Source organism: Aulostomus chinensis, chromosome 21 (assembly GCF_037954235.1).
Source record: "Aulostomus chinensis isolate RoL2024-O1b breed Wild chromosome 21, RoL_Achi_v1.0, whole genome shotgun sequence".
In the NCBI taxonomy this organism is placed as follows: Eukaryota; Metazoa; Chordata; class Actinopteri; order Syngnathiformes; family Aulostomidae; genus Aulostomus; species Aulostomus chinensis.
Genome location: NC_141340.1, coordinates 24,940,409 through 24,968,357, shown reverse-complemented (window position 1 = coordinate 24,968,357; position 27,949 = coordinate 24,940,409). Strand labels below are relative to the sequence as shown.

At 49.6% G+C, this 27,949-nt stretch overlaps 2 long non-coding RNA genes across 2 annotated transcripts; both read right to left on the bottom strand.

Moving 5' to 3' along the window:
• Positions 1-3,564: 3,564 nt before the first annotated feature.
• LOC147242099 (uncharacterized) lies at positions 3,565-4,549 on the bottom strand. Its single transcript, XR_015110914.1, has 3 exons — positions 4,505-4,549; positions 3,918-4,029; positions 3,565-3,758 (listed from the first exon to the last, which is right to left on the bottom strand). It is a non-coding gene; the product is annotated as an uncharacterized LOC147242099 (long non-coding RNA).
• Positions 4,550-23,841: 19,292 nt separating this feature from the next.
• Positions 23,842-27,361, bottom strand: LOC147242098 (uncharacterized). The gene is made up of 3 exons (XR_015111029.1): positions 27,326-27,361; positions 24,608-24,756; positions 23,842-23,889 (listed from the first exon to the last, which is right to left on the bottom strand). It is a non-coding gene; the product is annotated as an uncharacterized LOC147242098 (long non-coding RNA).
• Between the last annotated feature and the right edge of the window lie 588 nt (positions 27,362-27,949).

Sequence of the window (27,949 nt, the reverse complement as noted above, 5' to 3'; positions counted from 1 at the left end):
ACCTCGGCTCCAGCAGTGTCGCACACAGACCGGGCCAGCATGACGGCATTATGAAGTCCGGAGGAGGGGCTTCTGCCTCAGAGACCCCCACCACGAGCCCCACCCACCCACTCAAGAGCGGCTGGAGGAGCTGCTGAATATCAATAGAAGTCTGATTAGCTCCTCTCAAGAGAGCCAGAGTGTAAATGTGCCTTCACGTCTCACTGAGGGAGGGGGCGTGATCACCGCCACACTGCTGCTTCCTGGTCTCACACCAGTGGTTCCTCTCCTTGCGTCGCTATGCTAACAGTCATGCATTCTGTTGTAAACATGTTCTCCAAAATGTTGTGGAGCTTCTAATCTGCCCCCCTGCCTTTTTGCTCCTGAGGCAGGACGCAGAGGCTTCAAGGTTATGGTCCCACGAGCAGCTCCCCTCGAGGCCGGCCCTCAGGTACACTCCAGGTGGTGCCAGTCCTCTGAGCCCCCCGACTACACGAGTGCTCTGTGTGTGAAACCTTTTTAAATTTTTCGTTTGACAAAAACGTCTTTGTGAGCTCCAGACCCGTATTAGAGGGTTGAACTCCCTGAAGTATGAAGTGGTGTGGACCGTTGAAGCCGCTGGTGGCGCCTCAGCACATCCACGTGTTGTTGTTGAGGTGAGACTTACTGTTGTGACGTGATTCATCCCAGCAGAGGCCTCATGGCTGCTGATAACCTCTCCATTACTTGACATACATGCATGTTGTTTTTTTTACTTATTTGTCCTTGCGAGTGGTGGTTGGAGCGTTTTAAGACCAGTCCGTCTGAATACACGTTTCAGCACATCCTCCTCCAGGGTGACAGTCGCTGAAAACCTGGCCTCTGCTCTGCTCTGCTCTGTGAAATCTGACTTCAGGAAACTTCCGTTCATCATCGTTCAGAGGGAGTCAACCCGCGTCCTTGAGCCTTGAACAGACACGGGCGAAAGAGTTGAGAAAGAAACACAAACAACAACAACAACACAAATTAGCTGATAAAGTAGCACTGGAAGTCGTATCTTTAGGTGCTGGAGAGTTGAGTTGGATCAAATCTGATCAAACGGGATTCCACTCAGGTCACATGTCCAAAATTAATCAGCTTTGTTTTAAAAAAAGGACTCACACATCCACTTTTGGAGCTTTTTATTAGCTTCTCTCTCAAAATTCTGGCTGTTCTGGCTCCAAAAATGAATCGTCTTAAAATATTAATGGAGTGAAATTCTAGCTGCTCTCCAGACACTGACATCACACCATCCATTGCTCCGGAGACGGTTCCCCCACTGTTGGTGTCGTTGTCCCGGCACACCAAGCTACTTACAACCCGGACAGCAGCCAGGTTTCACTTCGCCGCCGTAACACAAGCAATTCACAGCAGCTTTGTGAACACAACTGTGCTCAACAGTGACAAAGCTTCAGCCCTCATTAGTTTTGATAATTATTTGGGACCAGTAACCTGTCAGTCCACCCAGGTGGCACTGATACTGTGTTAAAGAATGAAAAAGTATCAGAAAAACGTCTTATGAGGTCATTCAGGGGTTCGTCATCCTTGATGACATCATGAATTATGTCATCGGGTGGTCATCTCCTGGTTCCTCCCCCAACAGGAAGTGGTCATCTCCTGGTTCCTCCACCAACAGGAAGTGGTCATCTCCTGGTTCCTCCACCAACAGGAAGTGGTCATCTCCTGGTTCCTCCACCAGCAGGAAGTGGTCATCTCCTGGCTCCTCCCCCAGCAGCCAATAGGATCGCTCCATGTGATTGTGGTGATTGAACCAGTAAATCAGCTCTGGTGAACAAAAGTTGATGATCTTCCAGGTTGAGTTCGTCAGGATCGACCTCACTAATGAACCCTCTGATGATGCTGGAAGCCTGGACGCGAGACAAACTAGCTTCGGACATGAAATTAACTCTTGAAGAATTGTTTGATTATGCATGAACATGACTCATGTTGACAAACGTCTGAGCAGGCTCAGGAGAACATGGTGGCTCAGCTCTACGAACGTCTAACTGAAGCTGAAGCCTGAAGTCTGACGTTTGTCTCGAAACCCCAACTTGCCTCCTACTGCAGGTTTCTTGTGACCAGTGTTACATTACTGCATTTCCCTGTCAGAACCTAAATAGAGTTTGACATATATTTGGTAGAAAAATATATATTGTTTGTATCTGCAGAATCATACTATGGCAACTCATACTGGCAACTTGGATGACCACTGAACATTAAGCAGTCAAAATACATTTATTTGTGCAAGAAATACACATAAATGTGGTTATATACATGTACATAATGCTCCAGCAAGATGTACAGGACACTCAGATTTAAAGAGTGTAATACCTTGTATTTACATGCATGTTTTGTGGTACTGGTGAGGCCGGTCTGAGAGTTTGAGAGCATTTGTAGGACTGATTCTGAACTAACAGGGATGCGACGGTACAAGCAGCCACACTCAGTACTGCAAAGCTATTCTTGCCTCTTGCTGGTTCTTCCATCCACAAAATGATGATAAAGTTTGGGTCGATGTCCATTTGCGCTGAACGGTGGTGGTTTTGGGGGTGGGGGTGCAGGGACGACGTGGTCTCGCCTGGAGTGTTGAGCAGCTCCAGACTCAAGGCTGCAGGCGTACACAGGCTTCAAGGGTTTGAGAGAAACACAAATGTCCCACAGGCTTGAAGGTCTCATGCTGGAACCACAAACTCAGGGAATCAGGTGATCTGTCACATCAAGTGGCCGCTGGAAGCTGGTTAAAGTTCATGTCCAAGCTTATGAGTCACATACACAAACGTGTCCTTACATCCGCATTGAAAGCTTCCGTACCTGCTCGGCTACACACTCAAACACGCATCAGTGATGAAGTGTCACTGACAGCCTGACAGCCCTGATGAAGAAGCATCACCTCATCCTCTGTTAGCCTTCAGACACTCTTCTCTCTGCCGCCATCAGGAAGACGAGAGAAGAGTTTGTCTACGGTGCAGGTGTAGAAGTTCCTCAGCCCCTAAGTGGGAGCTTAAAGTTCCTCAGGCATCCGAGTCGGTCAGGACCCTGCAGGCTCTCTCCGCCAGGGTCTATGGTGTCCTCTGTAGATCTGTTGTGGTGATACGTGAACTGGGTCCAAGGTGGCAGGTCAGGAGAAGAGGTCTGGGCTCTGGGTCTTCCAACCCCCCATGAGGAAGAACATTCACTGTGTCTATGGTCAGACGTGCCTGGGCTAGACTGCCAGAGTGAATCCAGGAAGAAGGTCCGGCGTACAGACTTGACTATTTCCCTTTTTATCAGGTTCACTGCTGTCAGGAGGGAGGGGTGAAAACACCCACAGGCCTCCGTGTCTCTGGTGCAGCTGTGGTGTCACGCTGGTTCATTCTCTCTCTCTCTCTGGTGATTCAGGTAATGAGATTTAACATCGAGCCACTACAGAGTATCTAACATCAACACTCCAGACAAGCTGTCATAACTGTTCATAGAAACGGCGGCTGCTCAGGTCTTCCTGTCTGGGTGAAGTCCAGAATGTCCAGCTGGTCTGGTTTGGAGGAGGAGCAGCTCAGGATGCTGCCCGGCCCAGGAGGAGACGCTCTGAGGGAGTTTGTGTTCCAGGTGTTCCAGGAGGAGGCGTGGTCACGTGGCCCATCAGCAGGTGGGAGGGAGGGTAGCAGACAGCACTGAGTGGCCACTGTCCTGCTGGAGTCGATGCTGGGGGAGGTGGAGGCAGGTGGGGCGAGCTGGAGCTGAGAGCAGAGCAGAGACTGCTCATCCAGCAGCCTGCGCATCTTCTACCATCACGAGGAGAGACGAGAAATAGAGTTTGTTACGAGTGTGTGTGTTCACAGTGGCTGACAGGTGTGTGTGTGTGTACAGTGGCTGACAGGTGTGTGTGTGTACAGTGGCTGACAGGTGTGTGTGTGTACAGTGGCTGACAGGTGTGTGTGAACCTTTTTCAAACTGTCATCGTAGTCGTGGGCCAGCTCAGTCAACTGCTTCTCCAGCTCTCGAGCCTCCTGTTTGACAGCTCGCCGCAGCTCCTCAATGTCTTGAATTGTTTCTCTATACGACAGGTGAATATACACACACATGAACACACATGAACACACACACACACACACACACACACACACACACTCACACACAGCCTGCACATTGGTGATTCAACTGTTTGTTTAAGAAAGGACAGTCCAACTGGTGCAAGGGAAACAATCCTCACTGCAGATCATTTTCATCACATGACCTCCTAAATGTTCCACCTCAACCCAGCAGGAAATCTGTCATCAAATTCTCCACCTCAGAGATGTTCAAGTGCAACGTGTCAGACGATGAGGTCGTTTCATCGCTCTCAGGAAGAACGAAGCTAAAACTGTTGTTAGTGCCAGCATCATAGGAATACTGGCCCATATTGATTGGTTTTAATTTCCTACATCTGCAATCCACTATCACTCAAAGAAAGCTTTATGGATCCGACCAGACCAGACCGGATCAGACCAGACCGGGTCAGATCAGATCAGATCGGATTGGTTTAGTGCACCTGTCCTGTTGGGAGAGGGAAGTGTAGACTGCAGCCTGGTCTTCAGACAGCTGCTCCTCCATGTTGCTGAGCACGGAGTGAAAGTGCTGCAGACACAGCATCATCTCTTCAAGCTCAACCAGAGAGAACTGAGGAGGACAAGGAAGTTCTGTTTCAGGTCCACATTTTCACTGACTGGAAAACACGAACACGCGATGGAGAAAGTTTCGGTGTAATTATGACAAATGAGTCCACTGACAGGAAGCTTAAATTCCTGTCAAATACAGCTCTTACATCAATGTACAGTTCTTCCTAAATGCACTAAAATATTTCTAATTTTCATGCTTGTTGGGGAAGAAAAAATAGATATTTAAAAAATGAGCTCCCTATCTTTAAAGTGAGGTGTCGTGATTCTCTCCATCATGGCAGACACTGAGAACGTCCTGAGCAGCAGCACCGACACGTTTACTCTGATGGCTCATGGCTGTTATTTCATGGTTTCCTGTTCAACAGTCCCCACTTCTTGTTCAACTGATTCCAACATTTTTGTCCCCATAACCATTTGAACCCGAAGGTAGCAGAGCGAGGTTTAAAACCCATTGAACCACCCTGTGTGTAATCTACTGTGACTTCATCGAGACGATCTCTGAATGTGGGCATTTCTACTCGAACATTTACAAAGAGAAACAGCTGCCTCACGTTTTCTCTAACAAGCCCTTGTTGGGACACCTTTGAGACTTCTACACCTCAGGAATATAACGTTTAAAAACTGAAACAGCTCTTTTTCTGGCCATGTAACACGGAACTAAGAAGATTCTGATGCAGACGAGCTGGAATAAGCCTCCCTCTTTTCGACAGTTCAGTATGAATTCATCTGAGATCATTTTGATGTTGCTGGATTAACAAGAGAAGAGATGTAAATGAGAAGGTGAAGATGGAATGAAAAGCGGGCTCAATGAAATGTAAATGAGTTATTGATATGTAGATGGAGTTCTGTTTCTGAAAGGTCTCTGTCTCAAGAACTATGGTAACCTGACAACAAACACACTGTTCCCTTCAGCGTGCAAACACGGTGACTCACCTGACGGCGACATCATTCATGACCGATCACGGTTGGTTTTCCCTCTCGTGACAACAGAAGATTGAGATCTTTGGGGCAATTGGCAAAATGATGCTGATAAGCTTTCAGTTCATTTGAAGAACATTTTGGAAAATCGTGTATTTCTCTTAGGTGTTGTAATTAAATACAGCGCAGCGTTTCCTTGCGCACAGGCGGAACCACACAGCTGCTGGGTTGGCTTGTGTCTGTGTCACGAGTGCAGGCGAGGGTCACTGGGACTGCGCTCTGTTGCACCATTCTGTGAATTCACCTTGTTGCTGCATATTTCTCTGTTTTCCTCATTGGACAGCAGAAGTTTAGCTGTTGTGCAGCCTTTAAACTACCTGCTGGGCAGAGGCGTTCACTCAGAATGTGCTGCGCGATCAAGTGCCGCTCCACGAAAGCAGGGTGGGGGCAGTCTGGAGAAAGTGCCAAACTGTGAACCAGTTCTCGGTGTTTTAAAAGCCAAGGAACAAAGCCTCGGCTAATAAAAGTGGTTCCATAACAGCACCAACACTTAGCCTGAGCGGTACCACGAGCGGCTTGAGCTGGTGGCATCATCCTGACCAGCAGGTCAAATCAAGCAGAGCTAACGTAGCTTCTCAACTGCCTAAACGAGTGCAGCACCTTGGGCTTGGGTTCATGTTTGGTAGCTGTTTAGAAGCAGCATGGAGGACAGTGACAGAGTTTCTGTTGTATTTTTTGTTGCAGTCTGTCTTCACAATGTTAAAGTGCTACTAACTGGGACAGTTGAGGCAGACATGAGTTACAGTGGCGACAGTTGCGAGCGGCGCTGGCCACAAGCCTCCATGTTTATTATTGACAGCCAGCTCCTTATATGTGTCAGACGTTTGAGATTCACTCTGGTTTTGTGGGTCCATGGACACAGTCCCAGCCAGACCTGGTGAGAACCGTTTCAACGACCAGTCATTTGACCCGGCAGTGCATGCTGGTAAAAGTTGTTCCATTTACAGAAAAAAAAACACTGAGGTTTGCGGGTTTTCAAGCCAGAGGGCACGAGGCTGTCGAGAGCTGTGGTCACATGATGTGACTGATGTGAACATATTTGTTTATCAAGCCCTCGAAGCAGCTTTCCTAAACTGGTAACTAAACCAAACTGAATTGAACTAAGCTAAACCAAATTAAATAAAGTAAACAAAGTCACTTTCAGCTAAACTAAATCAAACTAAACAGCTGTAAACCAAACAACTGCAAACAAATCTACACTAAACTTAACTAGATTAAACTGAACTAAACTCCTATAAACTACACTAGACCACTGTAAACCAACTAAACTATTGTGAACTAACATACTATAAACAAAACTAAACAAACCAAAATAATATAAACTAAACCAAACTACACTTATCCACGGTCAACTTGAGCTAAACAGAATTAAATCAAACCACAGTAAAATAAATTAAACCAATCTGAACTACTGTAGACCAAACTAAACTCCTCTAAACTAACTTAACTAAAGATAACTAAACCAATTAAAAGCAATCTTTTCTTCTGCACTACTACTTCTGGGAGATGGGGACTTCTTTCCACTTCCTTTCCTCATGTATGTTGTTGTGTTGTTGTTGTTGTGTAACCAACTGTACCGCTCTCTGTTCCCTTAATTGATGGAGCCAGACGACACAAGCCAGTTTACTAATCTGCTAGACTGCCTGAAAGACATGAAATCCTGGATGTCCTCTAACTTCTTACTGCTAAATTCAGATCAAACTGAGGTCATCATGTTTGGACCTAAACACCACAGGGACACCTCTCTAACCAGATCACTACTCTAGATGGCATCACCCTGACCCCAAGTACAACTGCAAGGAACCTTGGAGTCATTTTTGACCAGGACCTTTCCTTCAGCTCCCACATAAATCATGTGACCAGGACCGCCTTCTTCCATCTGCAGTATCACTAAGATCAGGAACATCCTTTCCCAGAGTGATGCTGAGAAACTGGTGCATGCATTTATCACTTCTAGGCTGGACCACTGCAACTCTCTCCTGTCAGGATGTCCTAAATACTCCCTAAAGAGTCTCCAGCTGGTCCAGAACGCTGCAGCCAGGGTTTTGACGGGAGTTAAGAAGAGAGAACACATCTCTCCCACTTTAGCTTCTCTCCTTCCTGTAGGATCTAGAATCCACTTCAAAATCCTTCTGCTGACTCATCAGGCTCTCAATGATGAAGCTCCATCCTCTCTGAAAGAACTCATTAGTCCCTACTGTCCTACCAGAGCACTCCACTCCCAGAATGCAGGTCTTTTAGTGACTCCCAGTATCTCTAAAACAGACTGGGAGGTAGAGCCTTCAGGTACCGGTTCCTCTACTGTGGAACCAGCATCTCTCCATGGGTCAGAGAGGCAGACACTTTAACTACGTTTAAGTCCAGGCTTAAGACTTTCCTTTATGACAGAGCCTTCAGTCAGGACTGGTTCAGGTAGCTCTGAACCATTGATAGCTATGCTGCTACAGGCTTAGACTGCTGGGGGACACATCAGGTTACATGGAGCCCTCCCCTCCTCTCCTCTCCTCTCCCCTCCCCTCCTCTCCTCCTCTCCTCCCCTCTCCTCTCCTCTCCTCTCCTCCTTGGTGTCTCTCAGTCTCTCTGTGTTTTCACAGATCCACCAGAGCTCCATCTCTCTCCTCCAACCGCCGCCTGCATCGCCCCCCCCCCACCCCCCCTTTTATCTCCTACTGTTACACCGGCCTGCGCTCCCCTCCCATGAACCAGTCCACCATCCAGTCCTCCATCAAGCTGGCTTGCTCTCCCTGCCTCCCCTCCCATGAACCAGTCTACCATCCAGTCCCCCATCAAGCTGGCTTGCTCTCCCTGCCTCCCCTCCCATGAACCAGTCCACCATCCAGTCCTCCATCAAGCTGGCTTGCTCTCCCTGCCTCCCCTTCCATGAACCAGTCTACCATCCAGTCCCCCATCAAGCTGGCTTGCTCTCCCTGCCTCCCCTCCCATGAACCAGTCTACCATCCAGTCCCCCATCAAGCTGGCTTGCTCTCCCTGCCTCCCCTCCCATGAACCAGTCTACCATCCAGTCCCCCATCAAGCTGGCTTGCTCTCCCTGCCTCCCCTCCCATGAACCAGTCTACCATCCAGTCCCCATCAAGCTGGCTTGCTCTCCCTGCCTCCCCTCCCATGAACCAGTCCACCATCCAGTCCTCCATCAAGCTGGCTTGCTCTCCCTGCCTCCCCTCCCATGAACCAGTCCACCATCCAGTCCTCCATCAAGCTGGCTTGCTCTCCCTGCCTCCCCTTCCATGAACCAGTCTACCATCCAGTCCCCCATCAAGCTGGCTTGCTCTCCCTGCCTCCCCTCCCATGAACCAGTCTACCATCCAGTCCCCCATCAAGCTGGCTTGCTCTCCCTGCCTCCCCTCCCATGAACCAGTCTACCATCCAGTCCCCCATCAAGCTGGCTTGCTCTCCCTGCCTCCCCTCCCATGAACCAGTCCACCATCCAGTCCTCCATCAAGCTGGCTTGCTCTCCCTGCCTCCCCTTCCATGAACCAGTCTACCATCCAGTCCCCCATCAAGCTGGCTTGCTCTCCCTGCCTCCCCTCCCATGAACCAGTCTACCATCCAGTCCCCCATCAAGCTGGCTTGCTCTCCCTGCCTCCCCTCCCATGAACCAGTCTACCATCCAGTCCCCCATCAAGCTGGCTTGCTCTCCCTGCCTCCCCTCCCATGAACCAGTCTACCATCCAGTCCCCATCAAGCTGGCTTGCTCTCCCTGCCTCCCCTCCCATGAACCAGTCTACCATCCAGTCCCCCATCAAGCTGGCTTGCTCTCCCTGCCTCCCCTCCCATGAACCAGTCTTCCATCCAGTCCCCCATCAAGGTGGCTTGCTCTCCCTGCCTCCCCTTCCATGAACCAGTCTACCATCCAGTCCCCCATCAAGCTGGCTTGAAAACAGGCTACAAAGAAAACTGCCTTGCCTTTATTGCCCCCCATGGCGATAAAGTTTTCTTCATCTGAATCTGAATAAACTCTTGTATACTAGACAACTGTAAACCAAAGTAAACCATTGTAAGCTAAAATACTATAAACTAAACTAAACCAAACTAAAACAAACCAAAATCATAAAAACTGAAGTAAACCTTTCTAAACTTCTATAAACTAAAACAAACCAAGATAATCTAAACTAAGCGGTGTCCTGTTACTCACTGAGGTGCTTGCCCGTGTTTGCTGTGCGGTGCAACCTTTCTGAGTGTGGCAGCCACACTGATGGTCACAGGAGTCGCAGTATTCCCTGGTGACTGTCTGATGGGCCTCCCACTGTCTCCCCCCATGTTCATTCCCATTCTGGTCACCCCCCTCACCAGGCCACAGCTCTGTATCCACATTGACTGAATCATGTCTCGTCACCCCAGAGTGACACTCGCAGGACTGCCAGCTGTTACACAGCAGACACTCGGACGGAGAAGAAGGGAGGATCTCTGTGGGTCTTTGTGTCATTTCTGAGGCGCTTGTTGACACAGTCAGCTGGTTTGGGAATGCGTGACAAGCTCCGGGGGACAGCTTCTTACTCAAAGTGTTGCGTTGCATTTGTATGTCTGTCCACGACTGGACCGCACGGAAAGGAGTGGAGGTGTCCAAGGGGAGGACACTGGGGAGAACGTTGCATTTTCTCTCAGTCGAATAGGGAACATCCCTCCTGTGAACAATATGAGAGGATGGGGATGAAGACATCTGGACAGAGACAGAGTGGCATGATGATTTAAGGTCAGAGGTCATGGAGAGGGATGACAATGGAACATGGGCCGCAGAGGAGGATAATGAGGACAAAAAGGAGGACGAGGAGGAGGATGTCTCTGAAGAGGCAGCTTGACCTGAGGCTGCATCTGTAAATGAGGCAGCTGTTGTTAAAGGAATAACTGTATTCCCAGGACATCTGTCGGAGCGTCCGGACTCTCCCAGCACGGGGCTGGTATCAGTGACCACGATGGGCTCGGCCCAGTAGACCTGCTCCTCAGCATCGAGCTGGTGAAGAAAAGCATCCTCGTCTCCATCTGCACCTTCGGAGCCATCTACGGAGGTTTCAAACACCAGATCTAAACTTTCAATCTCGATGAGGTTGGACGCTCCCCTGTCACCTCTCTTATTTAACAGTTGCGTATTTGGAGCTTCAGGTAAAGAACTTTCACTTTCCTTCTTTCTTTTGTCATCACTTTCCACCGGAGCAACTTTGCTCGACTCTCCCTGTTCAGTTTCAGCCACACGCTCACGCAGCGTGCAGGAGGCGAGCTCAGGACCTATTTCTGTTTCATAACAGACTTCCTCAGAGACTAATCTACAACCTTCTGACAGTCCTGCAGAACTCTCTGTGTCTGAGATGTAAACAACACGCTCATGAATCTGCACAGTGTCTGCTTGTATTTTATCCTCTTCCTCCCCCCCGTCACTCCTCTGGAGGGTGTCCGCAGAGACATTGTCCATCCTAACATCAGTAACATCTTGGACAGGTGAGGCGTGAGCAGGGTCTGTGTCCTGATCAGGACCACGGGATCTTTCCTGGTCCTTCACTTCTGAAATTCTTCCAGAAACAGGATCTATCAGACTATCTGGGTTATGAGAGGATGACACAGACAACTGACAAAGTGGAAGGTGGGTAGGACTTTGAGCAAGGCAGGAGTTGGAGGGGCAACGCTCATCAGCACCAGAAGGGTCCAGAATCAGGGAGGCTAGAGCAGAAGGCTCCTCTTCTCCTCGTCTTCTAGCTGAGTACAGAAGAAGGGAATCTTTCTCATGGTCTTCTGAACAATGTGAGGGAAGTGAGGAAGATGAAGAGGGACATGAGGAGGGAGATGATGGGGGAGATGAGGAGGGGGACAGGAGGAGTGGAGATGATGAGCCACCGGCAGCAGAAGGAGCCTCCTCCATCTGTTCTGGTTGTGCATCCTCTGGTCTCTCACAGGGGGCGCCAGAGTCCAGGAACATGGCGGGAGATGGATCTTCAAGGTTTACAGAGGAAGTGGGTGACGGATGAAAGGGATTTGAAGATGTAGAACATGTGAGGCCTTCAGAGTCATGAGAAACAGTGGACACATTAGGGGGCGGGGTTAAGTCGCATGACTCTCTTGTCAGGGAGGCTGTTTGCATGGGAGAAGATGTTGAGGAGGAGGCATTTGCCTGGGGTGGAGAAGGGAGAGCAAGGGATGAAGTCGGAGGAGAAGGAGGCGTTGGATCCTGGTCTGGTGGCGCCTCCATCTCAGCACTTAGAGCTCTGGGCTCAGATTTTGTGTGACATGACAAGACAGAAGGTGAATCTGCTGAATGTTCTGGTGAGGGACCGGAGGACCGATGGCTGGATGTCTCACTAGTGGCAAAGGCTGCAGCTGAGGACATGTGTGCAGAACCAGAACCAGAACCAGGCCTGTCACTGGTCTGACTGTCGCTGCTTCCTCCTGACAAGCCTGACAGCGCCTGCAGCAAAAAGACACGACACAGAGTCAAACAGCCTGACACGTCACTGCGTGAGACCGTTGCTGTCGGGCCGACACCCGCAGCACCTCCAGCGTTTATGTTCATGTCTTCTTCATAAATCACAGGTATTGCCAACTAATGGGTTTTGCAGCTGAAGGTCTTAAAACAGGAACCACAGGAACCACGGGAACCACGGGAACCACAGGAACCACAGGAACAAGACCATGCCAGGTGTGTCAAACCCTCCATAAATGGCTGTACACGGCCCCTCTGTTAGCAACATAGACCCACAACACGGACCAGGATCTGAGCTCCAGCTGCAGGTGACATGTTCTCCTGAGCCCAGGAATCATCAGGATGACACAACGATCCCATCTCGGAGATGTTCCGCACATGTCACTCATACTATAGAACTTCAACTGTCCAACTCCATTGCAACACCAGCTGCTCAACGCCTCCTCCACTCTTCCCCCACACCACGGCTACCTGATTATGTGGCTGACAGAGGCCATCTTACACGTTAGCAGCCAAAAAAGCTAATGTAGCTAACAAGAAACACACATTTCAGCTCCTTGTAAATACATCTGACTTTGATTTGGGTACAATTCAAATATGGACGCGTGAAAGTATCAGAGCATAGATAAAGACCCAAAATTAACTTTGACAACATCGAGGTCAATTACACTAAAGAAACAATGTGTCAAAGGTTCCGCTGTAGGCCGCCACATCAGTACTGGTCCAGCTGTAAGGACAGTGGACAAATGAATCGGGTCACTGCTGTTGACAGTAAAAGATTCTTCTCCATTAAAATGGCCGCAGTGAGCTTCATTGTCACATCTGGTGAGAACTTGAATGTAAGAGCTGCTCATTATAGGAAATATGTTGCAGTGAAGCTTTGAAAACAGACAGTTTTTTTCTTCACTTAAACAGCTTTGCATAAAATCAAAGTAAAGCACGCATTAGGAAGAGAGAGCAAACCTTAATGAGCTCGGCTCCAGTCTGCTGAGGGAGGGCCGGGATGGAGGCTTCCTCCAGGAAACCACTGCTGTCTGACTGGCAGCTGCTGGTCCGAATCATTCCCCGCACTGCCAGGACACACCAGCACCAGGAGAACCAAGAGAACCAAGAGAACCAAGAGAAGACAAATCACCTCCACACTCATTCATGTCCTGGCTTCAGTTTCAGCTCAGTCCGTCTCTGTGACACAGTCATCATAATAAAGCTGTGTAAGGACGTCGTGATCTGTGACCCACCTAAATGCTCGGGCGCTCCTGTGTTGCTGCCTGTGATGCTGCTCTCATCAAAGCTCTGGATCTGGAGGAAAACATGAGGTAGGATATGAAACTCTATGTTCATTCCTCAGGAAACAGCACTTGTTAAGATCTATCTACTGGTATGTTGTGTTTGGGAGGAAACAACATGTAAATACAGAAGTTACAATGAAATAAAATGAAGGAAAATCCTGCAGTGGAGTGGCTCTGGACAACGGAGGAGTGTCAGAAGGGTCATGACATACGTTCTAATCAAAGTGTCAGATGATCTGTGTCTCTCATGATGGGGGGTGGGTCTTAGGCGTGAGCGTGCCCCTGTAACTGGTAATGATATGATCAGATGAGATGGAAAACATGGCTGCAAATGGCCAGACCATGGCGTTGTGAGTTGTGAGTTTTCTCGTGGTTTTATTACTTAAGTATTTAACCATGTGATACTTTTACTTGCCTCTTCCATTTCGAAGGATTCCCTGGTCTGCCACAGGCTCTTCCTGGCTGTCGCGGGGCACCCGTCCCTCAGGGGCCCAGATCTCTGCGGCCCCTCCTGCACATTGAAAGAAGCCACAAGTGGCTGAGTATGGGGATCAGGACTCGCTCCCTGCTCCTCTACCAGGGGACTCAGACGCACGGTCTCCTGGAGTCCAGGCTTGACTCTCTTCAGAGAGACGCTCTTGTCCTCAGGGCCCGGTTGGGGGGGCAGTGACTCAGGTGTAGCACTGGGATGAGAGGTGGCATCAGGTATGGTTATGTCCTGGACGTGGCTTTGGGACTTTTTTGCTGCACGTCGCAGCAGCGCAGACATGCGCTTCCTCCTCTCCCGGGCCTCCGGAGGCAGGTTCCCCAGCGGGACTCTGAGAGGGGAGGAGGAAGATCCCACCAAGGAGGAGAACGTTGTCGTTACCTGCTGGAGAACTTCAAGCTGTCTAAAACGACCTGAGAGGAGAAGAATGAAGCATTTGTGAAGCACATTTTCATGAGCATAAATTAACTACACTTCTATACACATGACAAATGATACAACAAATGTTGTGTTCGGATGAATGTCACTAAATTTAAAGATAAGCTGAAGCGGCTTGATTCAAAGCAAACATTTCATTCAATCTTGGTCTAGGTGGACCTCAGATTGGACCTTCAGGGAACAGCATAGCCAAACCTCCATGAATTTTCAAACACTTTTCAGCTGTATAAGTTTTTCTTTTATTCTACCAGGACTGTACGATTATAAAAGTCCACTACTGTTGCAGGTTTATTGTGAGACTGCCAACCCTGAGTTGAACCACAACTGCTTCATCCAGGTACTTTACGAGGCATTTCAAAATATTATTCCACTGCCTTTCTGTAGTATTCAATCAAACACTTCAGTAATAAGTTATCCCCAACAACTTGTTTTAGACCAGGAATGTGTTCCCTCCCATGAATGTGACCCCTCCCACTAATGAGACCACTCCCACCAATGTTAATACTCCTACCGCAACTGACCCTCCTACTAACATTAACACTCCCACCACCACTGACCCTCCTACTAATGTTAACACTCCCACCACCACTGACCCTCCTACTAATGTTAACACTCCCACCACCACTGACCCTCCTAATAATGTTAACACTCCCACCACCACTGACCCTCCTACTAATGTTAACACTCCCACCACCACTGACCCTCCTACTAATGTTAACACGCCCATCACAACTGACCCTCCCACTAACGTTAACACTCTCACCACCACTGACCCTCCTACTAATGTTAACACTCCCACCACTACTGACCCTCCTACTAATGTTAACACTACCACCACCACTGACCCTCCCACCACCACTGACCCTCCTACTAATGTTAACACTCCCACCACCACTGACCCTCCCACCACCACTGACCCTCCTACTAATGTTAACACTCCCACCACCACTGACCCTCCCACCACCACTGACCCTCCTACTAATGTTAACACTCCCACCACCACTGACCCTCCCACCACCACTGACCCTCCTACTAATGTTAACACTCCCACCACCACTGACCCTCCTACTAATGTTAACACTCCCACCACCACTGACCCTCCTACTAATGTTAACACACCCACCACCACTGACCCTCCCACCACCACTGACCCTCCTACTAATGTTAACACTCCCACCACCACTGACCCTCCTACTAATGTTAACACTCCCACCACCACTGACCCTCCCACCACCACTGACCCTCCTACTAATGTTAACACTCCCACCACCACTGACCCTCCTACTAATGTTAACACTCCCACCACCACTGACCCTCCTACTAATGTTAACACTACCACCACCACTGACCCTCCTACTAATGTTAACACTCCCACCACTACTGACCCTCCTACTAATGTTAACACTACCACCACCACTGACCCTCCCACCACCACTGACCCTCCTACTAATGTTAACACTCCCACCACCACTGACCCTCCCACCACCACTGACCCTCCTACTAATGTTAACACTCCCACCACCACTGACCCTCCCACCACCACTGACCCTCCTACTAATGTTAACACTCCCACCACCACTGACCCTCCCACCACCACTGACCCTCCTACTAATGTTAACACTCCCACCACCACTGACCCTCCTACTAATGTTAACACTCCCACCACCACTGACCCTCCTACTAATGTTAACACACCCACCACCACTGACCCTCCCACCACCACTGACCCTCCTACTAATGTTAACACTCCCACCACCACTGACCCTCCTACTAATGTTAACACTCCCACCACCACTGACCCTCCCACCACCACTGACCCTCCTACTAATGATAACACTCCCACCACCACTGACCCTCCTACTAATGTTAACACTACCACCACCACTGACCCTCCTTCTAATGTTAACACTCCCACCACCACTGACCCTCCTACTAATGTTAACACTCCCACCACCACTGACCCTCCTACTAATGTTAACACTCCCACCACCACTGACCCTCCGACTAATGTTAACACTCCCACCACCACTGAACCTCCCACCACCACTGACCCTCCCACGACCACTGACCCTCCTACTAATGTTAACACTCCCACCACCACTGACCCTCCTACTAATGTTAACACTCCCACCACCACTGACCCTCCCACTAATGTTAACCCTCCCACCACCACTGACCTTCCCACTAATGTTAACCCTCCCACCACCACTGACCTTCCCACTAATGTTAACACTCCCACCACCACTGACCCTCCTACTAATGTTAACCCTCCCACCACCACTGACCCTCCTACTAATGTTAACCCTCCCACCACCACTGACCTTCCCACTAATGTTAACCCTCCCACCACCACTGACCTTCCCACTTATGTTAACACTCCCACCACCACTGACCCTCCCACCACCACTGACCCTCCCACCACCACTGATCTTCCCAATAATGTTAACCCTCCCACCACCACTGACCCTCCTACTTATGTTAACACTCCCACCACCACTGACCCTCCTTCTAATGTTAACCCTCCCACCACCACTGACCCTCCCAGTAATGTTAACACTCCCACCACCACTGACCCTCCCACTAATGTTAACACTCCCACCACCACTGACCCTCCTACTAATGTTAACACTCCCACCACCACTGACCCTCCTTCTAATGTTAACACTCCCACCACCACTGACCCTCCTTCTAATGTTAACACTCTCACCACCACTGACCCTCCTACTAATGTTAACACTCCCACCACCACTGACCCTCCTTCTAATGTTAACACTCCCACCACCACTGACCCTCCTACTAATGTGAACACTCCCACCACCACTGACCCTCCTACTAATGTGAACACTCCCACCACCACTGATCCTCCCACTAATGTTAACACTCCCACCACCACTGACCCTCCCAGTAATGTTAACCCACCCACCACCACTGACCCTCCTACGAATGTTAACACTCCCACCACCACTGACCCTCCCACTAATGTTAACACTCCCACCACCACTGATCCTCCCACTAATGTTAACCCTCCCACCACCACTGACCCTCCTACGAATGTTAACCCTCCCACCACCACTGACCCTCCTACGAATGTTAACACTCCCACCACCACTGACCCTCCCACTAATGTTAGCACTCCCACCACCACTGACCCTCCTACTAATGTTAACACTCCCACCACCACTGACCCTCCTACTAATGTTAGCACTCCCACCACCACTGACCCTCCCACTAATGTTAGCACTCCCACCACCACTGACCCTCCTACTAATGTTAACCCTCCCACCACCACTGACCGTCCTATTAATGTTAGCACTCCCACCGCAACTGACCCTCCTACTAATGTTAACACTCCCACCACCACTGACCCTCCCACTAATGTTAGCACTCCCACCACCACTGACCCTCCTACTAATGTTAACCCTCCCACCACCACTGACCCTCCTACTAATGTTAGCACTCCCACCACCACTGACCCTCCTACTAATGTTAACACTCCCACCACCACTGACCCTCCCACTAATGTTAACACTCCCACCACCACTGACCCTCCTACTAATATTAACCCTCCCACCACCACTGACCCTCCTACTAATGTTAACACTCCCACCACCACTGACCCTCCCAGTAATGTTAGTACTCCCACCACCACTGACCCTCCTACTAATATTAACCCTCCCACCACCACTGACCCTCCTACTAATGTTAACACTCCCACCACCAATGACCCTCCTACTAATGTTAACACTCCCACCACCACTGACCCTCCCACTAATGTTAACACTCCCACCACCACTGACCCTCCTACTAATATTAACACTCCCACCACCACTGACCCTCCTACTAATGTTAACACTCCCACCACCACTGACCCTCCCAGTAATGTTAGTACTCCCACCACCACTGACCCTCCTACTAATGTTAACACTCCCACCACCACTGACCCTCCCAGTAATGTTAGTACTCCCACCACCACTGACCCTCCTACTAATGTTAACACTCCCACCACCACTGACCCTCCCACTAATGTTCACACTCCCACCACCACTGACCCTCCTACTAATGTTAACACTCCCACCACCACTGACCCTCCTTCTAATGTTAACACTCCCACCACCACTGACCCTCCTACTAATGTTAACACTCCCACCACCACTGACCCTCCTTCTAATGTTAACACTCCCACCACCACTGACCCTCCTTCTAATGTTAACACTCCCACCACCACTGACCCTCCTACAAATGTTAACACTCCCACCACCACTGACCCTCCTTCTAATGTTAACACTCCCACCACCACTGAACCTCCTTCTAATGTTAACACTCCCACCACCATTGACCCTCCTACAAATGTTAACACTCCCACCACCACTGACCCTCCCACCCCCACTGATCCTCCCACCACCACTGACCCTCCCACCACAACTGACCCTCCCACGACCACTGACCCTCCTACTAATGTTAACACTCCCACCACCACTGACCCTCCTACTAATGTTAACACTCCCACCACCACTGACCCTCCTACTAATGTTAACACTCCCACCACCACTGACCCTCCGACTAATGTTAACACTCCCACCACCACTGAACCTCCCACCACCACTGACCCTCCTACTAATGTTAACACTCCCACCACCACTGACCCTCCCACGACCACTGACCCTCCTACTAATGTTAACACTCCCACCACCACTGACCCTCCGACTAATGTTAACACTCCCACCACCACTGACCCTCCCACGACCACTGACCCTCCTACTAATGTTAACACTCCCACCACCACTGATCCTCCTACTAATGTTAACACTCCCACCACCACTGACCCTCCCACTAATGTTAACCCTCCCACCACCACTGACCTTCCCACTAATGTTAACACTCCCACCACCACTGACCTTCCCACTAATGTTAACAGTCCCACCACCACTGACCCTCCCACTAATGTTAACCCTCCCACCACCACTGACCTTCCCACTAATGTTAACCCTCCCACCACCACTGACCTTCCCACTAATGTTAACCCTCCCACCACCACTGACCCTCCTACTAATGTTAACCCTCCCACCACCACTGACCTTCCCACTTATGTTAACACTCCCACCACCACTGACCCTCCCACCACCACTGACCCTCCTACTAATGTTAACCCTCCCACCACCACTGACCTTCCCACTAATGTTAACCCTCCCACCACCACTGACCTTCCCACTTATGTTAACACTCCCACCACCACTGACCCTCCCACCACCACTGACCCTCCCACCACCACTGACCTTCCCAATAATGTTAACCCTCCCACCACCACTGACCCTCCTACTAATGTTAACACTCCCACCACCACTGACCCTCCTTCTAATGTTAACCCTCCCACCACCACTGACCCTCCCAGTAATGTTAACACTCCCACCACCACTGACCCTCCCACTAATGTTAACACTCCCACCACCACTGACCCTCCTACTAATGTTAACACTCCCACCACCACTGACCCTCCTACTAATGTTAACACTCCCACCACCACTGACCCTCCTTCTAATGTTAACACTCCCACCACCACTGACCCTCCTTCTAATGTTAACACTCCCACCACCACTGACCCTCCTACTAATGTTAACACTCCCACCACCACTGACCCTCCTTCTAATGTTAACACTCCCACCACCACTGACCCTCCTACTAATGTTAACACTCCCACCACCACTGATCCTCCCACTAATGTTAACACTCCCACCACCACTGACCCTCCCAGTAATGTTAACCCACCCACCACCACTGACCCTCCTACAAATGTTAACACTCCCACCACCACTGACCCTCCCACTAATGTTAACACTCCCACCACCACTGACCCTCCTACTAATATTAACACTCCCACCACCACTGACCCTCCTACTAATGTTAACACTCCCACCACCACTGACCCTCCTACGAATGTTAACCCTCCCACCACCACTGACCCTCCTACGAATGTTAACACTCCCACCACCACTGACCCTCCCACTAATGTTAGCACTCCCACCACCACTGACCCTCCTACTAATGTTAACACTCCCACCACCACTGACCCTCCCACTAATGTTAGCACTCCCACCACCACTGACCCTCCCACTAATGTTAACACTCCCACCACCACTGACCCTCCCACTAATGTTAACACTCCCACCACCACTGACCCTCCTTCTAATGTTAACACTCCCACCACCACTGACCCTCCCACTAATGTTAACACTCCCACCACCACTGACCCTCCTTCTAATGTTAACACTCCCACCACCACTGACCCTCCCACTAATGTTAACACTCCCACCACCACTGACCCTCCTTCTAACATTAACACTCCCACCACCACTGACCCTCCTTCTAATGTTAACACTCCCACCACCACTGACCCTCCCACTAATGTTAACACTCCCACCACCACTGACCCTCCTACTAATATTAACCCTCCCACCACCACTGACCCTCCTACTAATGTTAACACTCCCACCACCACTGACCCTCCTACTAATGTTAACACTCCCACCACCACTGACCCTCCTACTAATGTTAACACTCCCACCACCACTGACCCTCCCAGTAATGTTAGCACTCCCACCACCACTGACCCTCCTACTAATGTTAACACTCCCACCACCACTGACCCTCCCACTAATGTTAGCACTCCAACCACCACTGACCCTCCTTCTAATGTTAACACTCACACCACCACTGACCCTCCCACTAATGTTAACACTCCCACCACCACTGACCCTCCTACTAATATTAACCCTCCCACCACCACTGACCCTCCTACTAATTTTAACACTCCCACCACCACTGACCCTCCTACTAATGTTAACACTCCCACCACCACTGACCCTCCTACTAATGTTAACACTCCCACCACCAATGACCCTCCTACTAATGTTAACACTCCCACCACCACTGACCCTCCTACTAATGTTAACACTCCCACCACCACTGACCCTCCCACTAATGTTAACACTCCCACCACCACTGACCCTCCTACTAATATTAACACTCCCACCACCATTGACCCTCCTACTAATATTAACACTCCCACCACCACTGACCCTCCCACCCCCACTGATCCTCCCACCACCACTGACCCTCCCACCACAACTGACACGCCCACCAACATCCAGCTGATGGGCTCTTTAAGGTCAGACACTTTTCATTAACTGTAATTTTTTCTGAGGTCATTTCTCTTAGGAGCAGAATTTAGGTTTATAAGTGATGAGAGTTGCTGTGCTCCCCAGTCAGCATGCAGTTTGACTCATCAATGTAATCTTCACATGACGACATCATGAATTCTCCGAGGTTCACAGCCGAGTGTGAAGTGGCGATATGACATCAACTCATGTATGTTAGAGGTTTCACACGGATTTAATTTACAGATTTACTGAAGAAATACAGGTGGAAACAAGTGTGGTTTACGTGCCAAAACAAGGCTAAGTTGGTTATAGCACCGCCTAGTGGTGGATGTGGTATACTCTCATATTGGCTTAGTTTCTGATGGTACTCCCTCTGTGCTGGTTTTCTGAGTGCTACATCTTGGACTCACTGCTGACATCCGGGTTCTCCAGGTCAAGGCGGTTTTTCTGGGCATCCAGAAACACCTGGAGGTTTATTCCTCTGGCCTGAGATTGGTGGTTGATGAAGCGAGCTGGAATTCTACCGGAGAGGTCCGGTTCATCACGGCCGAAGCCCAGGTCTAGTAGAACCTCCTCCGGGTTGTCATTCCAAAGGTTGTGTATGTCCATCCCACTGCTGACAGGAGAGGGCTCAGACCTGAACGTGTCTCAGCATGTCACATACACGTCAGCGAGTTGGTGGGTGACTGACCTGGCCGGTCCACGGGGACCTGGAGCATCCGAGCTGGGATTCTCGACTCCACCTGAACAAGAGCAACACACAACAAAGAGCTCACACTTCCACTCACATACTCAACCCTGTATCAGCATCTAAACACCATGTGACATTAGCAAAAACTATTCTGGGATTACTTGATGGCGTCCAGGTTGATGTCATGGTCGTTCCTCTCAGCACGAAGTGAAACTTCCTTCTCTACCTCCTCTGAGCACCTGGGTACCTGAGCGGCTATCAGAGCTGCTCTCTGGTGCTTGAGCCAGAAAATCTGCTGTTGGTGCTTTACTGGTCTGCTCGGTTTGGCGTCCCTACAGACTGGGGGTGTCTGGGGGTGGGATGCCGGATGAGGGTCACTGCGCTTGTGCCTCCTGTGGTCAGTTTAGGCTCCTGCAGTGAGACATTGTGAAAGTCTTCACTCTCAGGGAGGAGACAGCTGGAGGTGTGACCTCCAAAGGGCACACCTCCACCAAGGAGCTGAGAAGATCCAAACCAACTCAACCTGTGAATCCATCCATCATCCATCATTCCATCCATCATCCCTCCATCCATCCATCCATTAAACCATACATCAATCCATCCATCATCCCTCCATCTATCCATCCATCCACCCATCATCCATCCATCCCTCCTCCATCCATCCATCATCCATCCATCCATCATCCATCCCTCCTCCATCCATCCATCCATCCATCATCCATCCCTCCTACCATCATCCATCCCTCCATCATCCATCATCCATCCCTCCATCCCTCCATGTTCTCCCTCTTCTCCTGTTGAGGGTGGTGGGGGTGGAGCCTATCCCAGCAGCCTTCCCCCTGGACAGGTCACCAGTCCATGGCAGGGCCAACACATAGAGACAGACAACCATTGGCTCTCCCAGCCATGCCTACGGTCAATTTAGAGTCTGGATTAACCTGGTCCCTCTTGATGTCTTTGGACTGTGGAGGAAGCTGGAGTACCAGAGAGAACCCAGCAGGAACAGGGAGAACATGGAGACTCACCCAGAAAGACCCCGTGCTGCAGCCGAGGCTCCACCCACAACCTTCTTGCTGGGGGGCCACAGTGAGGACCACTGCTCCATCGGGCCGACCAACCTGTGAATTCCAAAATCTAAAAGGTTCCTCCTTCTACTTTTATCAGGTTTCTCCTCCCCCAGATTTCAGTGAAATCCATCCGCACCATCAATGCCAATGCGTGGCTGTTGGTGTAAAAGCTCCTCGAAGGGCAAAAAAGGGCCTCCAACTGTCTCACTAAGAGTCCACATCATGAGTGTGAGCAGGTACCAGGATGCCTGGGACTAACCCAGGCACGAAGCTCAGCACACTTGCAGCAGTTATGTGACCATGAGGCCATTCATGAAACGTCTACCTCCACCTTCCTCCACCAGGATGGAGCTCAAGCAAATTTGCATAAATAATAGAAGTAAGAAAACATAGTAATGTGACTACTGGACACTTGAGACACTGAGCTCCATAATAAATGCAGAAGAATATGTCATGAGTCCCACAGTCTGTAAAACAAAACCTGTTGAAGTCAGATGAAAAGGAGTTTTTCATGTACACTTGCAGTTTCATTCTGTTTCTTAAAATTCAATTGCTTGAAACGTAAAGAAGAACTGTGTTCAAATGTCATGAAGTTTCAGTTTCTCCCGGATTTGAACTTCAGACAACAGCAGCAGTAATGACATCAGAGCAACTCCGTTCCTGAGAAGAATGTTTCTTACCGCAGAACCTTGAAGCGTCTTCAGTCTCCGTTCACCAGCCCGAGAGGCTGCAGGGGAGAAAGTCAGGTCAGTGGCTGCAGGAGCACACAGGCAGCTGGAGGCAAGAGTGACCCTGCTGGAGGGGAAGCCATCAGAGGCGCAGCAGACGTCAGTGCTGGGTTTTCTGTCCAGGTCTGGTGTCAGGGCTCCTCGAGCTATATTAGGCAACTGTTTCTCTCTGTCTCTCGCTCTTCCTCCCTCCCTCCCTATTGCTCTTTTTTTCCTCCAAAGGGTGTTTGGAGTCTGGCAGTACCCCCCCCCCCTCCCAACCTAGGACTACATTTGAAGCTGGCATGGTGTCAAGAACAAGGGTTTGTTCTCCTTCTCAGGTCACATGTGTCTGGGTGTAGTGTAGGTTTGGTGTAATCCTTTGATGTGAATGTCTGAGTGTGACATTTATCACAGGGCTGTTTGAGGGATTTTATTGCTTACTTTATGGACGTTGTTAAGCTCTGCTGTCTTACCGCGGGGACCTAGTCCAGATAAAACCCAAGACCTGTAAGCCCTCGACATCAGAGGTCCTCTAAGGGGGAGCACAGCGTTCATCTGCTCTCGTGAGCCAGAGAGACACTGGTGGAGGGAGGTAAGGGCAGAGTGACAGATCCGGACATATTTCCAGCTTCATCTCATCTCTGCTGTTTAGACAGGAGGAATCCCAATGAATGACCCCCCCCCCCCGACCTGCCACTGGAGAGTCACGAGGAGACTCGCAGTATAAATACACACCAGAATCTGGCAGATCGCTCTCATTCCAGAATCTGCTTGTAAATATCTCCCGCTGAGGATGGCACCCTACAAGTCCAGGACCAGAAACTGTTTACCTCCGACACCCAGAGCCGGGTCATCCTCACAGCTGGAGGTCCACCCCAGAGGCTCTGCAAGACACACAACACAGCATAAAACAGGATGAGCAACACAACGTCTCAGCAGGACTGATTCATATTCATGTCGGAATTCCACCTGAAACCAGATGAGACAAGGAAGAAGGCCCCCAGCTTTTGCTCCGCTCGCCGCACATGCACTCGTGTCGACCAACCAACAAAGCACGGACCGTCCCAGACTCAGAACGCTCAAACCTCCCCAGAGAGGACAGGCTGCAAGCTGACCCATCAGCTATGCAGCTAAACCTGGATGGAGCTGCAACACCTCGCCATGGTAACCAGAACCTGAAAGCTTGTTACTTCTAATCATGATGTCTTGGTGTTCAGTAACAGTGTTCAGTTGTGCTGCTTTGCCAAGATGAGGTTTAAATAACAGTTTTGACATTGTTTCAGCACCGTCATGTGATGTCAGATATTCTGAGACTGGCGCAAAGACTTAGACTCCACGGTAGCCCACGATCACCCGTGGATCATGACTGATATGAGCTGAGGTCCCTGCTGAGGCTTGGCGCTGTCTGCGTGTCACAGGAGCACGGAGGGAAACCTGCACTTTTCCTGCTCGTGCAAACACTCTCAGTTCTGAATCTCCAACATCGGTTCCTGAAAAGATTCAGCTTCCAGAGCTCACCAGCAGCGCTGGAGGGATGCAGTACGCAAGTACCTCCACACCACAGTACTAACGTGGCGTTCTTATTACTACTCTGACTACTAATTCCTGTGTTTTCACAGAAATACTTTATTGATCTAGAACTTTTACCTCATGTACAAATACATTTACATACGGTACAAATACCACATATTGTAATGTGTACACACAAAGGAAACAGCAGTAGAATAAAATATTACACTGATTACCACTTTGCAATGACACAGGTGATGAGCAAAGTAACAATGGAACAAAACTTGTTTTATTTTGTTGGATATTTCCTGTTTCTCTTCATCACTTCCTAATCTGACAACAGTCATAATAAACCATCTCCTCCATGTTTGTAGGAATCAAAGGTTCATAAATGAGGCTGTGAACGACGCGCTTCCATATTTCAATGCCTCTTCACACCTCTGTGATTATTTTGATGAAAGTCACACAAACGCAGTGTAATCAGTAGCTTAATACCTGACAGAGAGTAATATTGTAGAAGTAACATTACTTTTTAATGAAAGTAACTTGTGACTACTCTAATATATAACATTTTAGAAGTAACTTACCCACCAGTGCTCATGGTGACCCTGGCTGAAAATGAGAATGAAATGAGACAGAAGTGTGAATATTTTTGTGAGGCCAGTTCCTGGAGCGCTGGGTCTGACCCAAAGCCAACCTCGGTACCGAGGGGCAAAGTTCAGCTTTCCGTCACTCACGACCTTCTAGTCACAAGCTCACCTTCAGAGCCGCCCAGAGACGGTTGTGTTGGTCTCAGTCATTAGCGTTGTTACACTGAGGCTCCCTCGCCAGGCGTGCAGGGTCGTACCGCTCTGCCTGATGTTGCCGTGGTTTTGCCAACCATCATTTGCATGCTGTTTGAATGGGGAGGCCTCAGAGGAGGACGTGTGGGTTACATCACTCTCACTGCAGCACACCTCAAGTCAACAACCTCACGGGGAAGCCTGGAGGTCACCGTGTAATAAAGCTACAACTGCAACAAGTGGTTCAGTTGTTTTGAAAAGAAGGCGGTAGAATAAAGACTGACACTATCAGGGAATTTCCACGCCACAGTTTCAGCTGATGGGAGCGGCGTGCTAACACATTGGCGCCTGCATGAAGCGTGATCCCAGTGTAACAAGCATCTATACATGCGTGGTTGTGCATGTTACACATGAGCAGACGCTACGCGGCTTAAAATGCTTTGAACCAGCTGGAGAGACACAGAATGGCAAACTGCACTTTTCGTCCTCATGCAGGAGAAGAGCTGAGAAGACAAGTTTGACTGTGTATGCATGAACGTGGGAGGAGCCTGAGCCTGCAATCCAGATGATTGGACAATCAGACGCTGCTGTTGGTTTGGCTTCTTCTGTCTTGTCATCGTCAGCATTTGCTCTGGACATTTCATCACCACCAATCAGCAGCTGTGGGGTCGTGGTGATGGACGGGGACGACGTAGAAATCATTGGATGCAAAGTTAGTTGACACCCCTGAATGCAGCAGGAGTCATCAAGCGCTTGACCGTTACTGCAGGAAGGTTCTGGTGCCAAAAACACAGGTATGGATTTCTTCAGCCTCTATCAAGACATACTAAACATGATGAAACCGGGAAAATGTAGTTTTTACTTCATAGCAGGTACGGGCACGTTAATGGATCACATGATTGCTGAACTCTCTTCCACCTCCAGGGACATAACCCTTCCGTCTTGATATGGAATGTTTTCTTACGGCAGATACGAGGACAGTGAGAGGGATGGAGCTTTGACCGAGGACCGGCAACCACATGTGGATCCACATGGAGGCCAACAGCTCTTTGACTCAGAAGCCATGATACACAGATGGCACACACACACACACACACACACACACACACACACACACACACACACACACACACACACACACACACACACACACACCACTGACCTGTGGACAGAATGGACTGGCTGGGATAAATCTTGCTTTCACTTTGGTTGATCGCAGCCTGAAGACTGAGAGCAGGAATTCCTCCCGAGCAGTGCAACCTCGCTCCCTCCAGCTCAATAAACATGTCAGAGGAAAGGAGGGACATGCAAATAAGTCAGCGGGGCGTCTCAGTCCTACGAGGAAATACTGCTTCCTGGCAGACGTCTCATTGCTTCCTGCTTCTCTTCTATCACTTTCAACAGGGCTGCTCAGAAAAGAATCCACCTTTTAGGAAATATCTTTCAGGAACACAACCTTCCAGTTTGAAGTCTTGATCTCTAGGACCCCCACTGTCCCCAGACCTCCTGTTGACCTCTCATCCGAAAGATAAAGATGGTGTGAAATGAAGATGTACTTGGCAACATTTATAAGCTGCAGTTTTAGATTCAACCACTGGTTTATGATACTTGCTGGTTTAAAGGATTATTACATTAAAGGTGTCGTATTTGTATTATGCTTGTGGTTCATCATCATATTTTCCGGGTGCAACAGATGCCTGTGTCGTTGCCGTGGTGAGCAGAGCCTCCTGCTTGGCTTTTCTATATGACCTCGCCATCCCAGTTTGATTCATCCTGGTTCTCCAGC